The sequence below is a fragment of the Neomonachus schauinslandi genome, chromosome 7 (assembly GCF_002201575.2).
Source record: "Neomonachus schauinslandi chromosome 7, ASM220157v2, whole genome shotgun sequence".
NCBI lineage: Eukaryota > Metazoa > Chordata > Mammalia > Carnivora > Phocidae > Neomonachus > Neomonachus schauinslandi.
The window spans coordinates 136490607-136505067 of record NC_058409.1 but is presented as its reverse complement, the minus strand read 5'-3'; positions in this window follow the sequence as shown (position 1 = coordinate 136505067).

The window sequence follows — 14461 nt, the reverse complement described above, 5'->3', positions numbered from 1 at the left end:
AATTTTTTAAATCTCTTTGGGTATATGGAGAAAGAAGACTCATAAAACAGCTAGAATTGGTCATTTAAGATACTCCGTGAATAAGCTGGGTAATCAGATACCTTCATATTATTTATACTATTTAAATTAAAAGTTTAAAATGCATTTAAAAATCACAAGATTTTGGTTTGTTTGGTGAACCTAATGTGAATAATGTAAAGCACATCAGATAGAAGCAGCATATAATGAGACCTCGTAGAATAATGTTGTTTAAACTTTGGTAACTTGGAAGAGATTCTTCATGATTTTACCTTTCTCATTTTCATATACTTTTCTTTTGGTTTCAGTGTATGTGCAATGCTTCTTTGTAGCAGTCATCAGTCTTCATGTACCATCACCATCATCACCATCAACATCATCATAAACATTTATTCTGCATCTAATCTGTTTCTGAAAACATATGAGGGAATCCAGGCCAAGAGGCAGGGTAATCTTCACAAGTAAATTTGGTTCAGAGACCTTGTTTGGAAGCTTGCTTACTGATGAAAGAAAATGACAAATTTCATTTTAATTAATACAACTTGCAATGGTAGAATATTTGATCCTCTAGGTAGTGACAAAACTCAAAATGGTGCCAAAAGCAGTCTAGAGCCTTAGAGTAAAGACTAATAGATTGGTCAATACAAGATGAAAATCATGATCCATGCATTCCTCCTGGGGCCTGGGGCCCATGTAACCGACCTCAGCCATGCAAGTTCCAGCCTCATTTCCTCTCCATCAGCATCCCAAACTCCAACAAAAACAACTCTTTTATCAGGAATTACATCAACAGAATAAACTTACTTGGTCAAACAGAGACAGCTTATTTCAAGCCCTCAAGCATATAGAAACACGCTTATTAAACAGAATAATCCAAGGGCGCAGATGTTACGTCTTAAAAGCTAGCCAAAGGCTAGTGCTGTTTTTGAATGTTCAAAGTTTGAGCAACCATGACCTGCTGAGTTGACAATTTCCTACCCACCTCTGAATCTACAAATATACTTGTATCTACATCATTGTTTCTTTCTTCCTTATGGTACAGTGGAAGTGATGCCTCTTAAGTTATGATCTAATTCTCCACTTAATTATCTTGCTTTTACTTCATCACAGAATGGTACTAGCATGGTTAAATTTTATTGATATGTGTAGAACTGTAGCAACATCTCTGAGCATCAGAGCAAGCAACTACATTGATGTTTTTGTGTTGGTTAAGAACACTATGTGAAGATCAATGATCTTTCCACTTACCTTTAAGGGAATTAAAAGAATCATTCTGTGCCATTAAGGTTATAATATTATTGATACAAAGCTTTTCTTAAAATCATCTATTTTTTATTGATAAGAGCTAAAAATATATTATCAACAGAATTTGGCTGGATTCTAACATAATTGTTTCCATAATTTAAAAGTCATAAACATGCACCAAAAACTAATCTGTACCAATGGAATGTTCTAAAATAGCTTTAAATATTTAAGATAATATTATAGAAAGGAAAAAAATAAGTAAAGCATAAAATAAATATTTAAAAATATTTGGCAACTTTGTTTTTCAGTTAAACAATGTAGATGATTTTCCCAAGGTCATGGCATCCTATTTTAAGTGATGAATTATAATAGCTGTATTTTTGACACATGCCAAATGTTATAAGTGTCTTCACCTTTTTTTTTTTAAAGATTTTATTTATTTATTTGACAGATCAAAAGAGAGCACAAGTAGGCAGAGAGGCAGCAGAGGGAGAGGGAGAAGCAGGCTCTCTGCTGAGCAGGGAGCCTGATGCGGGACTCGATCCCAGGACCCTGGGATCATGACCTGAGCCGAAAGCAGCCGCTTAACAGACTGAGCCACCCAGGAGCCCCAAGTGTCTTCATCTTTACAGAATGCATTTTTTTCCCTCTAAATGGGAGCTCTGTAATGTGAAGGACACTGAGGTTAATCTTTGAAGTCCAAGTTTCATGACCTAGTCCTGCCCTTGTGACTTGAAGCTAGCTACTTAAGCTCATGTCACCATGGTTTCCTTGCCAGCTACACTAAACTATACCCACCTCTTGGGGTTACTTGGTTGATTAAATGAGAATATATACTTGGGAAATTATTTAATACAATATTATTAAAAGTTGTTATTAATCTATACATTTTACTGGCATGAAAAATATTTAATATTTTTCCACTACTCATGGATTCATGCCATATATTTATTATGTGTTAAGTTAGCTAATATGTGTATTTTATGGATAATTTTTAGTTTTTAGAATCTTCTCAAATAGTTTGTTTATTTTAATTTCTTTATAAGGGTTTTTTTTTTTTAACTTTTAGCGTTTTTCTTTTTTTCCATCACAAGTCTTCTAGTCTTGCTTGTGCTCATAAATAAGACTTCTAGGTCTCATTCTTTCTCGAACTTTCTTGAGTCTATTATATACTCATTGCTCACTTGTCAGCACTTCCTTTCAGAAGAAATCTTTTTTTTATTCTTAAAGTTATATTCGCTTAAATTAAACTTTTGTAGAAATGGAGATCGTGAGGAAGCAAAATTGACATCATGCTTTGGCAGTAATTTATATTTTGTGATGTGTTAGCACAATCAATATTCTTGTTAAACTAGTTATTCCATCTACATTTAACTAAGTAATACCTAACTGTCTGATTTTAAATCTCATCCTTTAATTCTGTCTGGAAACTCGGGAAAATTCTTTTTCCTGTTTTTCCAAACAGATACTCTCTCCTGTTATATTTATTGCCACAGGAAGAATTTGGTTGTTCAGTAGATGTCACTAGAAGGCTGTGGTACCATCATTTTATGCTCTTATAGTCATAGTAACAAAGCCGATATACAGATATTTTCAATTGCTTTAGTACTAAAAATATTTTAATATCTCAAATTTAATTAAACATGGAAGAGAAAAATAGATCACCCTTAAATAAAAATAATTATTTAAGAAAATGAAACACATGCAATTTGTACATTTTCATTATGGTATTTTTTAGATGGCATTAAACATGTATTAACGTAAGGCAAGTTCCAATTAAACCATCACATAAACTCAAGTTGATCAAATCGGGCTTAATAAATGGTGCAAGAAGATTTGATGGCTTGTTCTCTGTCATTATCTACGTAAAGGTTTGCTATTAAAGAAAGCTGTTGCTATGTTCACTATTTCTGCACTCTGTCATGAGAAAGAAACATGCTTTATATACTGTAAGTTTTAAGAACAGAAAGTTTATAGAAACAGCAAGTTGACTCTATGTCCTTTTCCTTCAGAAAATTCTCTTTAGACTCTAATTTTCATATCGCTACCTCCATTAAATATTTCTTTTTAAATCTTTAATCATCATTACCTTAGGTTTCCATCAATCTCTCAGTCAACAGGTATCTAGCATATAATCCCAATCCTCTCATTCTTAGTTATAGGAGACACATGTTCACTTTTGGGAATGCTCCTTATAATGCTTCTTGGAATGCTTCCCCACCCAATAGTCTCACTACCTGAGTTCTTCCTTTATTATTATTAGTTTTAGTCTCTCTCTTTTATCTCGTTCCTACAGTGTGACTTTAAATTGAAATGATTTATTTTGAAGGGCGCCTGAGTGGCTCAGTTGGTTAAGCAACTGCCTTCAGCTCAGGTCATGATCCCAGGGTCCCGGGATCGAGTCCCACATCTGACTCCCTGCTCAGCAGGGAGCCTGCTTCTCCCTCTCCCTCTGCCTGCCACTCCCCCTGCTTGTGTCCTCTCTCAATGTCAAATAAATAAATAAAATCTTTAAGAAAAAAATTTCCTTTAGGGGCGCCTGGGTGGCTCAGTTGGTTAAGCGACTGCCTTCAGCTCAGGTCATGATCCTGGAGTCCCGGGATCGAGTCCCGCATCGGGCTCCCTGCTCGACAGGGAGTCTGCTTCTCCCTCTGACCCTCCTCCCTCTCATGCTCTCTGTCTCTCATTCTCTCTCTCAAATAAATAAATAAAATCTTAAAAGAAAAGATTTATTTTGTCCATTAATAATAATAAAAATAGCTGGTATTAGCTGAATGGTTGGTGTCTGCAGCTTCATTCCATAACCTAGGTATTCTTCATATTGCTTTAAATGCTTTAGATGCTGTAGTAGTCTGGGCAGGCCAGCTGTGCTAATATTTTGATAGCAAACAGTATATATATATACTTACTCACACCAAGCCCAATGCAAATATTCTTTGTCTGGTTTCTCTTTGGGCAACTTTACTCCAGGATTCAAGTCTCCTTTTATCCTGACACAACTGCTCTCAACATCTGGCACCAAATTCTCCAGTGTAAAAGGGATAGAGGGAATGGAGGAAAATTGGGCTAGATAGTGAACCATCTTGACCATCTAACTGAGGACATCCCCTCACATTTCATTGGCCAGAAAATATCAGCTATCTCCAAGTGAGGTAAGAGGGCCAGGAAATGCAATAAAACTTACGATTTCCTCTTCGTGACTTCTATACCTTCATGTTATAAAATATCCATTTAAAAAGCTATACTTAGCTTTCCTTATCACGCTTTAAAAAAATTCTTTGTCCTGCCAACATTTGGTACAAAAATCATAGATTTTTATACTACTGTCTCTAAGATTTTAAGACTTAATAGCTTGAGAATGCTCAAAAATAATGGTAATTATCAAAATACAATATTCCAGAAAATTTAATGTTAAAATACATTGCTTAAATGATTCTTATCTATTTGTATCTTTTATAAAATACATACTAAATTTACAGTGAAATAAATTTCTCTAGTGGACTGAGCAGCAGTCTTTGGTTAGAAATGGGATATTATGGCAGCAATTATACAGTCTATTATGATAATCATGCTGACCTTGCTGGGGGCACAATTTTGTCAACAATTACTTCTTATGTCATATTTTCCTAAGTCATTCAGCTTCTTCATACTGAGGCCAATTTTACTTCACTTTTACCTCTAAAATTTTCTATACCTTTGACCCTTTGGTAGATTATTAGTATATGTACCAGAATTTGGCTGTAATATTGTACTCCATTAAAAAAAAGTAGGTTAAATGGCCAACATTTGTTATAGTAGAACCCAAAACATATAAAGTGATGCTGAGTATCATTGAAAGTAAATTATTAATTTGGGGGCTATGTCAGTTGCATAATTTTGAAGTTCTACTTTACTTTGATAGAACCAAAAATGCTGGGAATAAAATGTAACTTCAGGGAAGTTATTTTACTCCAAATATATTTTAAAATAGTCAGGGCCATGCATCAATTTGAAACGAGTTTGACCGTGTGTGTGTGTGGATGTGCATAACTAAAAAACAAAAAAACCCAACTAACCTAAAGTTAGTTTCCCAGATAATAAAGTAACAGAATCCATTACTACTGTTCTATCTCCTCTCTGTGTGTGTCAAAGAAAGTCAGCAAGTGTCAAGACATTGCTTAATGCATTCTATGTGCCATAAAAGAAATTGGCAAAAAGCTCTCAAGTTTTTTACCCCTAGTTCAAGAACACAAAACAATTTATAAACTATTATCTCTGTGATGAGAAATGAAATGAAGTGTTTGCTCTGCCTAGCTTTTAGCTGTTTGTAGCTTAAGTGTATATTATATTGCTGATGTTGAACAGAAGACACTTTCTGTAACTGCTCACTTGGATAGTCTCCAAAAAAGGATGCAAATATTTTACGAGATTATTCCAGGAGGCAGAAGAAAAATGTAAAGGAAACAAAAAATAAGGCATGTGGTTTTCTCTCTTGTCTAAGACTCCTCTGCATCCAGGAGACTGCATTGACCTGCTCCTGGCAAGGGAAGAGAAGTTTTGCCAGGCTCTCCTGAGGTCTTCTTGCCACACATCTGGTGAGACAGTGTTAACCTGTGTGGTCTGTTCAAGACAGTGAGACCTTCCCTCAGTTCATGGTACAGATAAGTGTTCTTCTGAAACAGATGTAGCCAGAGTAAAGAAAATGAGCTCTTTGGGCCACAGTCACAAGCTCTAAGGACATGGATAAATAGTGCCTTTGGAGTTTCTCTCTCCCTAGTATCTGCGCAGATAGAGATGGATACGTAGTACAGATATTTATTTGATAATAAAGGAATTGTTTAAAAATTGAAGTGATCCTTATACACTTTCATATTCACTTTTCATAACAACTTGTGGAGTTGGGCATCATAATTATGCCTATTCAACGGATGAGAACAACAAACTTCAGATACCCAAGATTACAAAATTCCTAAGTGAGAGAAACGGGATTCAGACCCAGGTCAGCTGCTTCTGTACCATACACTTTCAGGCTGAAGGGGATTCAATGGTGCCACTTTCTAATCTGTGAACAGCTTGGGAAGCCCCAGAGAGCCATGTGCACTTAGGAAAATTATTTCTGGAGGCCTGTCCATTCATGCCTCATCACTTCTGGGGGGACAAAGTTGATACTTTATGGTAGCACTGATTTTTACATCCTCTTCTCTAAAACAAAACACAAGAAGAAACTTTAAAAGTTGTAGCACTCCAGTGTCGCTTGTGAAATTACCTCTTCCAGAGGCAACACATCTATAACGTACAAAAATACGATCGTGTTGTCCAGCAGGAATTGTTTTAGATCTTGGAGGCTAGTAAAAACATTTGACTTTGCATGTCTAAATCTCATCTATATTTGAAATGACTACATCCAAAATTTGGGTTCAATGAAAAACAAATGATTGTAATAAATGTAACTGAAAAACTCAACTACTATATTTCGTATTTAACCCATCTGTGTTTTAAATATTCACATATACAAATACATACTATATTTATTAAATTGAATGAATCAATAGTTTTTCAGCCATTGTATTTTAGAGATCAGAAGACAAAATCAAATGTGTAATCAGTGATCTTTTATCTCCTAAGGCATTTTTTTCTTTAATATTACTTTATATAGTCTCATGTTTCCAGTTGCATTTCAATAAAAAGGAACAAAAATTAATGTATAATAGATTAGATGTGGGCAGCATCTGTTGGTTTTGAGTTCTCAGATCCTTAGCAAAAGCCAGAGACTCAGGAAACAAATCTTGTGGTCATCTAGCGTCCATATCCTTGACATGTTCATGCACTTTCAACCGGAGGGCAGAAGGAGAAAAGGGAAGTTTATGGAGCATTTTCTTGCTTCTTGTTCTTATGGGATGTGAATTTATCTACCATGTAGTTATTTCCTTGTCCAGATAAATTGTAACTCCAAGAAATTTATTATGTTAGTAGTTTTAAAAGCATCCAGGGTCAGGTTATCTGATTTTGGTATATATCTCTAGAAGTGCACTCAGGCCACCAAACATGCCAGAAATCTAAGGAGTCGTTTACAGAATCATGTTATCTTATGAAGTGAAAGAAACTTCTGCAGGGAACAGAGATGCAAGCTGGAGAAATGCTTCTGACAACGGAAGCCCTTTAGCAAAATGACTCAGTTGTTTGTAGGTGTATCCAACTGAACTAAAACCTCATAAAATAGAATACATCCTTTATTTCTATTTTCATAATATTCAAAGACATTAACTACTGACATAATATCTGGCTTTATTATAAATTATTGTATAACATACATACTCTTTAAGTATTGGAACTTACACAATTCGTGTCCTCTCCGAGAAGAATCCATAAATTTTGTCAACAATGCCTACTTAGAATTTTATAAGATTATATAGTTCACTTTGACAAGACATGGAAAGAACAGCTCCATGTTTGAGTGATATAGTTGCCTAAGGGCTTTGGAGCAGAAAGAGGTAGGTTTTATTCATTAGGTGACTTTTGACTGAGGGCAGTGAAATCGGAATAATGACACTTAACTCACTAGCTTCTCAAAGTGATATTAACTTGAGTTATTCATGAAAACTACACGGCGTATTTGTCAAAAGGTAGATTTCTAGCTCTGAGCCAGTCCTGTTGAATCTAACACTCTGTGGATGGAGATTTGAAATCAGAATGTAAAAGAACATGCCCCATATAATTCTTATTAACATTAAAGTTTAAGAACCATTAGTTCCCATTATCTTATATGGTTACAAAAATATCACAGGAGATGTTGGGAAAATGTTATATGTCTAAATATATTATAGATAGCATGTATGGTGAGATATATGCACATGCAGTTTGTTAATAAATGGTCATAATAAATATGATTCAATTAATATACATAAAAATTATTGTTTTAGGTCTGTGTATAACAGTCATAGAAATAATTACGCTTATTATAAAGTTGATTCAAGGTAAGGCTAAATGATAATTTCAGAGACAATTATTTCAAATTTGAATTATTTGGTAAATTATCTTTGTGTCTATTTTAAGGACTAATTTAATCCTTATGAACTAGGTTTTAATAAACATTTGTTGAACAAGTAGATAGGGCAAAATTGGACATTAAACTTTGTATTGTGTAACATGTTAAGCTTAAAATATTTCCATGTATTTCTATTACAGGTGCTTCATTCTATTCTATAGGAAATTTATTGGCTGTTTAAAGTGTCTATCACTGGAGTTTTTGCTAGGAGGACTATTGTTTAACATCTCATAGTGAATTTGTATGGGTTGTGCACTGAATCTGTGCTAGAGAATACTACATTTCCTCTATTGAATTTTTGGATTTAAGAGCTTCATGTTTAACCGGGAAAGTGTCTCTAACTTTCAAAAGAGGTGATTTCTAGGTAGACGGCCAGGGTTTGCCAGAAGGATGAGATATCCACTGTCGCTGGTAAGGCTTTTATGACTGAAGTAATGCTTGTAAACCTCAAAGACAGGATGGTAAACTGACTGTGAATTAGATCCAGGTGCCTGCCCACAGGGGAAAATATAGGAATGCAATCAGATTTGAAAAGGGTCAGATTGGAAAAGGTTATAGTTGATTTTAGCAGCAGGAGCAAATGCTTTGAAACGTTTCTAAAGGAGTGTGTGTTAAGCACTGGGCAGATTGTTTTTATAGACTGGGATTCTTATCTCTGGTGCAATTTAGATAGGAATGGGTATAGTTATCTGCAGAGTTCCTCCAAAAACTTTAAAAGTCAGTAACCTGTGGCTCCAAGACCCAACCTTGAAAGACAAAGTGCTTAAGAAATTATGTCACAGTGTTGAGTTCAAAAAGAAAAACATATTTTGACTTCTTTCTGTACCAGCATCATTATTTTCAAACGATTTTCCAGGCCATTTATCTACCTGAGCACCAGATTGCTCAAATAATTATAATTCATAATGTGGCCACAGAGTCTTTTAATCTTTTAATTGATTACCCTAGGAATTATATGTACATCAAAGATTAACATTACAGGGAATAATAATGCATCTTAATGTAGAGATTGCATTTAAAAAGATTGTGTGTTTTTTTTCCCCTCAGTGCTTTCTCATTCTGACATCTGAAATTGCTTTTCTTAAATCTGTCGACAAGTTCACATACAACATAGTTAAATGAGTTTCCCAGCACTTGAGGAAACCATGAAGTTCCATTTGCAATGAGTTATATAACTTTTTTTTAAGATTTTTATTTATTTATTCATGAGAGACAGAGAGAGAGAGAGGCAGAGGGAGAAGCAGGCTCCCAAGGAGCAGAGAGCCCGATGTGGGACTCGATCCCAGGACCCTGGGATCATGACCTGAGCCGAAGGCAGACGCTCAACCATCTGAGCCACCCAGGTGCCCTGAGTTATATAACTTTAAAGAAAAAGAGTCCAACCAAGAGTCCCACATTCCATAGTTTTATTTGAGAATTTTTTTAAATAAAGTTTAATCTCAAACGTCTCATTTAAATGAAAATAGAGTAAAAAAAGATTTTTCTCTCTGAACTTTCTCCCTCTATTCTGTGAACATGTGAAATCATAAAGAAAATTGGAAGTTTGGACAAAATATTACCTGGACATAGTGCTTCACACTACCTTTTTTAGCTTTTAAGTTGTTTTTGTTTTCTTTCCAGGAAAAACAATTTGGTGCAGCTAAATAAGCTGCTCCTGCTTTTCATAACCTTTCTAAGGAGTAAAAAAAAAAAAAAGAAAAGAAAAACAACTCTTCTATAAATTTGGGTTCTCTAAAATAGTTAATTCTGAAAATAATTTTGTTAGCTGAGTCACAAGATTTTAAATCTTAACCTGCTGGAAGTAATTTTCATAGAATTATTGAAAAAAAATCCAGGTGTCTGAATTTAGTTCAACAACCATAAGAAGACATGATGTGATTGTCACACTGCTTTTGAGCTTTGTCCTTCACAACAAGACAGGTACAGTCTTCTGAATTCTAAGGAGTTGATAGTTTATTTGCATTTGATACCAACTGTTCTCCTTTGGCAGTGGGTAACTTGAATTTCACCAAGTAGTCTTGGTCCATTATCATACTATTAAATTCAATAGAAAAATAATATTTTCCTCCAAATATTCCCATAAGATTTAAGATTAGATTATAGATATGAATATATTATATGTAACTGCTTTTTGTATTTATCTTGATGAGAACAGAATTTTTTTTACAGACTAAAACCCAAGATTTACACGACAGAAACTTCCTCACCAGATATATATATCCATCCCTCTGAATTCGTTAAACTCAGTATCCACAGTTAGGCAAATTTCACTACTAACCGAATCAAAACTTGTGATCAACACTGGCAAAGAAGATGAAATATTGTACAGTCTGGATGAAGCCATTGTTGTTGAGTGAAAGTTTTAATTTTTAAGATTTAACTTACCATATTTATTATGATTTCAGAAAATCTCACCTACAGTTACTTATTTTATTGTTTGTTTTCATTTCACTATTTTGATTAGAATTTTAAAATTAGAATAGCAATCTCAGAAACAAACATCTACATTTTGGTGTTTGGCTGAATTGAAGAATAAAATTTTGTGTATTTATCTTACCCCCTGCCATTTTGTTAATTTCAATTTCAAAATTTCAAAAATTATCTATATGAAAAAAAATGTTAGGAGATTAGAAAGAAAACACACAACTCCATTTCCAAGTCACTGACTTTTCAGTTCAAAGCATTAGCTTTGAGGTTTATCAAAGGATTATAGCCTTTGACTTCTCTTTGAAGAAACTGTAGTGAAGTATACGATAAAAAACTTCATCAGTATTAACAGTAAAGCTGGAAAAGTGAGAATTTAGGATGTGAAATACTTAGTGGCCTAAAATAAAATTATTAACTATTCTGTATGATACAGTAGTGGTAGATTCATTATGCCATGCTTTTATTGAAACCCAAAACTTCACAACACAAAAGGTGAAACTTAATCTCTGCAAATTAAAAAAAAAAAAGAACTAAGAGGTCTGGGGAATCCCAGAATGAAATGCAAACTGTGATAAAGTACTCAGCTGTGTTACAAATGTGTGATATGACCTTATTGAGGGGGTAAAGGAAAACAGTACTGAACACAATAACTGCTGGTCACAGGCTATGGAGAGAATGTTGCCTGTTCTCACTCTTCTCTTTCCTGTGCTTATCTTAATCTCTATCATTTAGGAAATATTCCCCAAGTGTTTCTTGAATTAATGTTGAATACAACAAATCAGGTATTCCAAAAAAAAACCCAACAAATCAGGTATTCATTAAAAAGTCATCACCAAGTGAGCCTTTTTTCAAAAAAAATATTTATTTATTTATTTGAGAGAGAGAGAGAGAGCGCACGCGCGCGCATACACACACACACACACACACACACACACACATGCACAAGTGGGGGCAGGGGCAGAAGGAGAAGGAGGGAATCTCAAGCAGACTCCGCGCTGAGCATGGAACCTGACATGGGGCTTGATTTCAAGACCCTGAGATCATGACCTGAACCGAAGGCACTTAGCCACCGAGGCACCCCCCACGTGAGTGGTACACTAGTGACATGGCAGAATTAGACCAATTTGCTCCCAAACATGACATTCTCAGTGAGTGCCTTGCAGCATTTTGGTGAACAGGAATAGGGGAAGAAGGAGATATTTGTCTTGCTTCTCATGCTAAGGCTAAAGCCTTCAGTGTCTCACCATTAAATTTAAGATAAGCTGCAGAGATTTTTGTATACATCCTTTATTTTATTTTATTTTATTTATTTATTTGAGAGAGAGAGAATGAGATACAGAGAGCATGAGAGGGGGGAGGGTCAGAGGGAGAAACAGACTCCCTGCTGAACAGGGAGCCTGATGCGGGACTCGATCCCAGGACTCCAGGATCATGACCTGAGCCGAAGGCAGTCGCTTAACCAACTGAGCCACCCAGGCGCCCTGTATACATCCTTTCTTGTAGGCTCCTGAGCCAATAGAACGTTGGAGTAGAAATGTTCATGAGCTACTGGAAACCAAATGTTGACAAGGAGGATAGTCCTTTAAGGCCATACTCAGAGTCCTCCTTCTCCAGAGGCTTCCACAGGCTTTTACTCCAGGTATTCTCTCAGGTTCATTGTGAAGATCAAGGTGAACCCCCATGACTCCAGCAGAGGAGACCGAAAGATCAGCCATTATGAAGTCCACCTAGACCTTTCTTCCATGGAACAAAGGTTTAATTTAATCTTTAATTTAATTTAATTTAAGAAACCTACCTTCTATTCCCAGAATTTTAGTGTTTTTATCATGGATGGAAGTTGAATTTTATTAAATGCTTTTCCGACATGCCTTGTAATTTTGTTGTTGTTGTCCAGAGCCAAACACATTCTATGGGGCAGTTAATACTAAGGTAATAGTTCTTTTGGGTGAGAATTTATGTTCATCTCTACATAGGTTACCCTGGATTATTTGCTGTGGCCATCGTCTCCAAAGCCATCAAATGTCTATACTGACCTTGTTTGTGGCTCTACTCTTGACATTAGGCTTTCCCCTTGTGCTTCTCCACCAAGAGAGTCTGTCTTTCACAGCTCTCTTCGCTGTGATTCACTGCTGCTATGAAACCTTATTAGCACAGTCATAGGATGTGGGGATGGGAAGTTATTCTCTCATCTTTTGATTGGTTCTCAATTTTTGGAGTGCATGGTGGGCTTCTGTCTTGGAGTTGTGACCTTCACAAATGTTTTTGTCTCTCCTCCCATAGAGCTCTCTCCCTTACACCCACCTATATTCCTTCCCTGACTGTAGCACATTTATTCCCATTTTCTCCATTTGTGTCCTTGAAGCCTTCTCCTCTATAATTACGGTCTCCCTTTTTTGTTCTTTTAATTGAGACAAGAAGGCTGGAAAAGGCTGGAGTGGGGCTGGAGAGACAGTGTTTCCCATGTGCCAGGGAGAATGGGATTTTCCTGGTGGCCTCTGATGATGACCTTCCTGAAATTAAATTAAATCTTTGTTCCATGGAAGAAAGGTCTAGGTGGACTTCATAATGGCTGATCTTTTGGTCTCCTCTGCTGGAGTCATGGGGGTTCACCTTGATCTTCACAATGACCTGAGAGAATACCTGGAGTAAAAGCCTGTGGAAGCCTCTGGAGAAGGAGGACTCTGAGTATGGCCTTAAAGGACTATCCTCCTTGTCAACATTTGGTTTCCAGTAGCTCACGAACATTTCTACTCCAATGTTCTACTGGCTCAGGGCATCCTGCAGCTTCTGCTTTAGGTAAGCAAAGCATAGGTCCTGTGTCTCCCTGGAAGTAACTTCTCTCTAGATTTCATGGTGGTGGTTTGCTCTGCAACCTCAGTTCTCTGATGGGTCTCTGGAAGATAATGGCTTTTCTGTTCGTCCAGCTTTTGTTGTTGTTTCAGGAAGGAATGCTGAATTCAAAGCTCTTGTGTTGAAACTGAAACCAGAAATCTTGTATCAATGCTCCTGACCATTCTTATAGGTTCTCCTATGAATTTCATTTATTTGTTATGACAAAGTATTTAAAGCCTCTCTGCAAAATATTGACTACTATTTACAACTTCTATTCTAGATAGATTACTTCATTAATAAAATTCTTATTTAACATGGATTTTATTACAAGTTATGTCATAGGAGTATAGTCATCATACTCTGTGCAATTGGCAAAATAGAAAATAAAGATGTTAGTCTGTGACACTTTGGGTGCCTGCCTTGGGCATGGATACCTCCTGTTGTTACTTAGATAACTGAAAATCTCATTATGAATGGAAATCTTGTGAGCCATCTAAAAGTTAATTTTATTTTATCCACAAAAAGACAGAGGTTATGTTATGGCTTATAACAACAACAAAAATAATGCAACAGGGTGGTTCAAGCACTTTAGAATTACTTCAGAATTTCAAAAGATAGAGAAATGATGGTTGTAAATGCTGCTGAGAAGCCAGAGCAAACTGTTGGTGAAAGAAGTTTAGATCAGTGAGTTTGCCAAAAGCATAAATCTATAAAGTGAGAAAAATTCCTAAGAGTCATCATAAAATGAAATTTTTATGTAAAACAAAACCATTTCCAGTACTCAGACTTTAGGAAGAAAAGTGTGATTTATTTTCCCCATGTGGCAGAAAGTTGGCATGGAAAATGTTCTCAATGGGCTGATGACTGGTGAGATGAACTTCAAAAGTCAGGTAAGCTAGGGTATTATCCTAATTT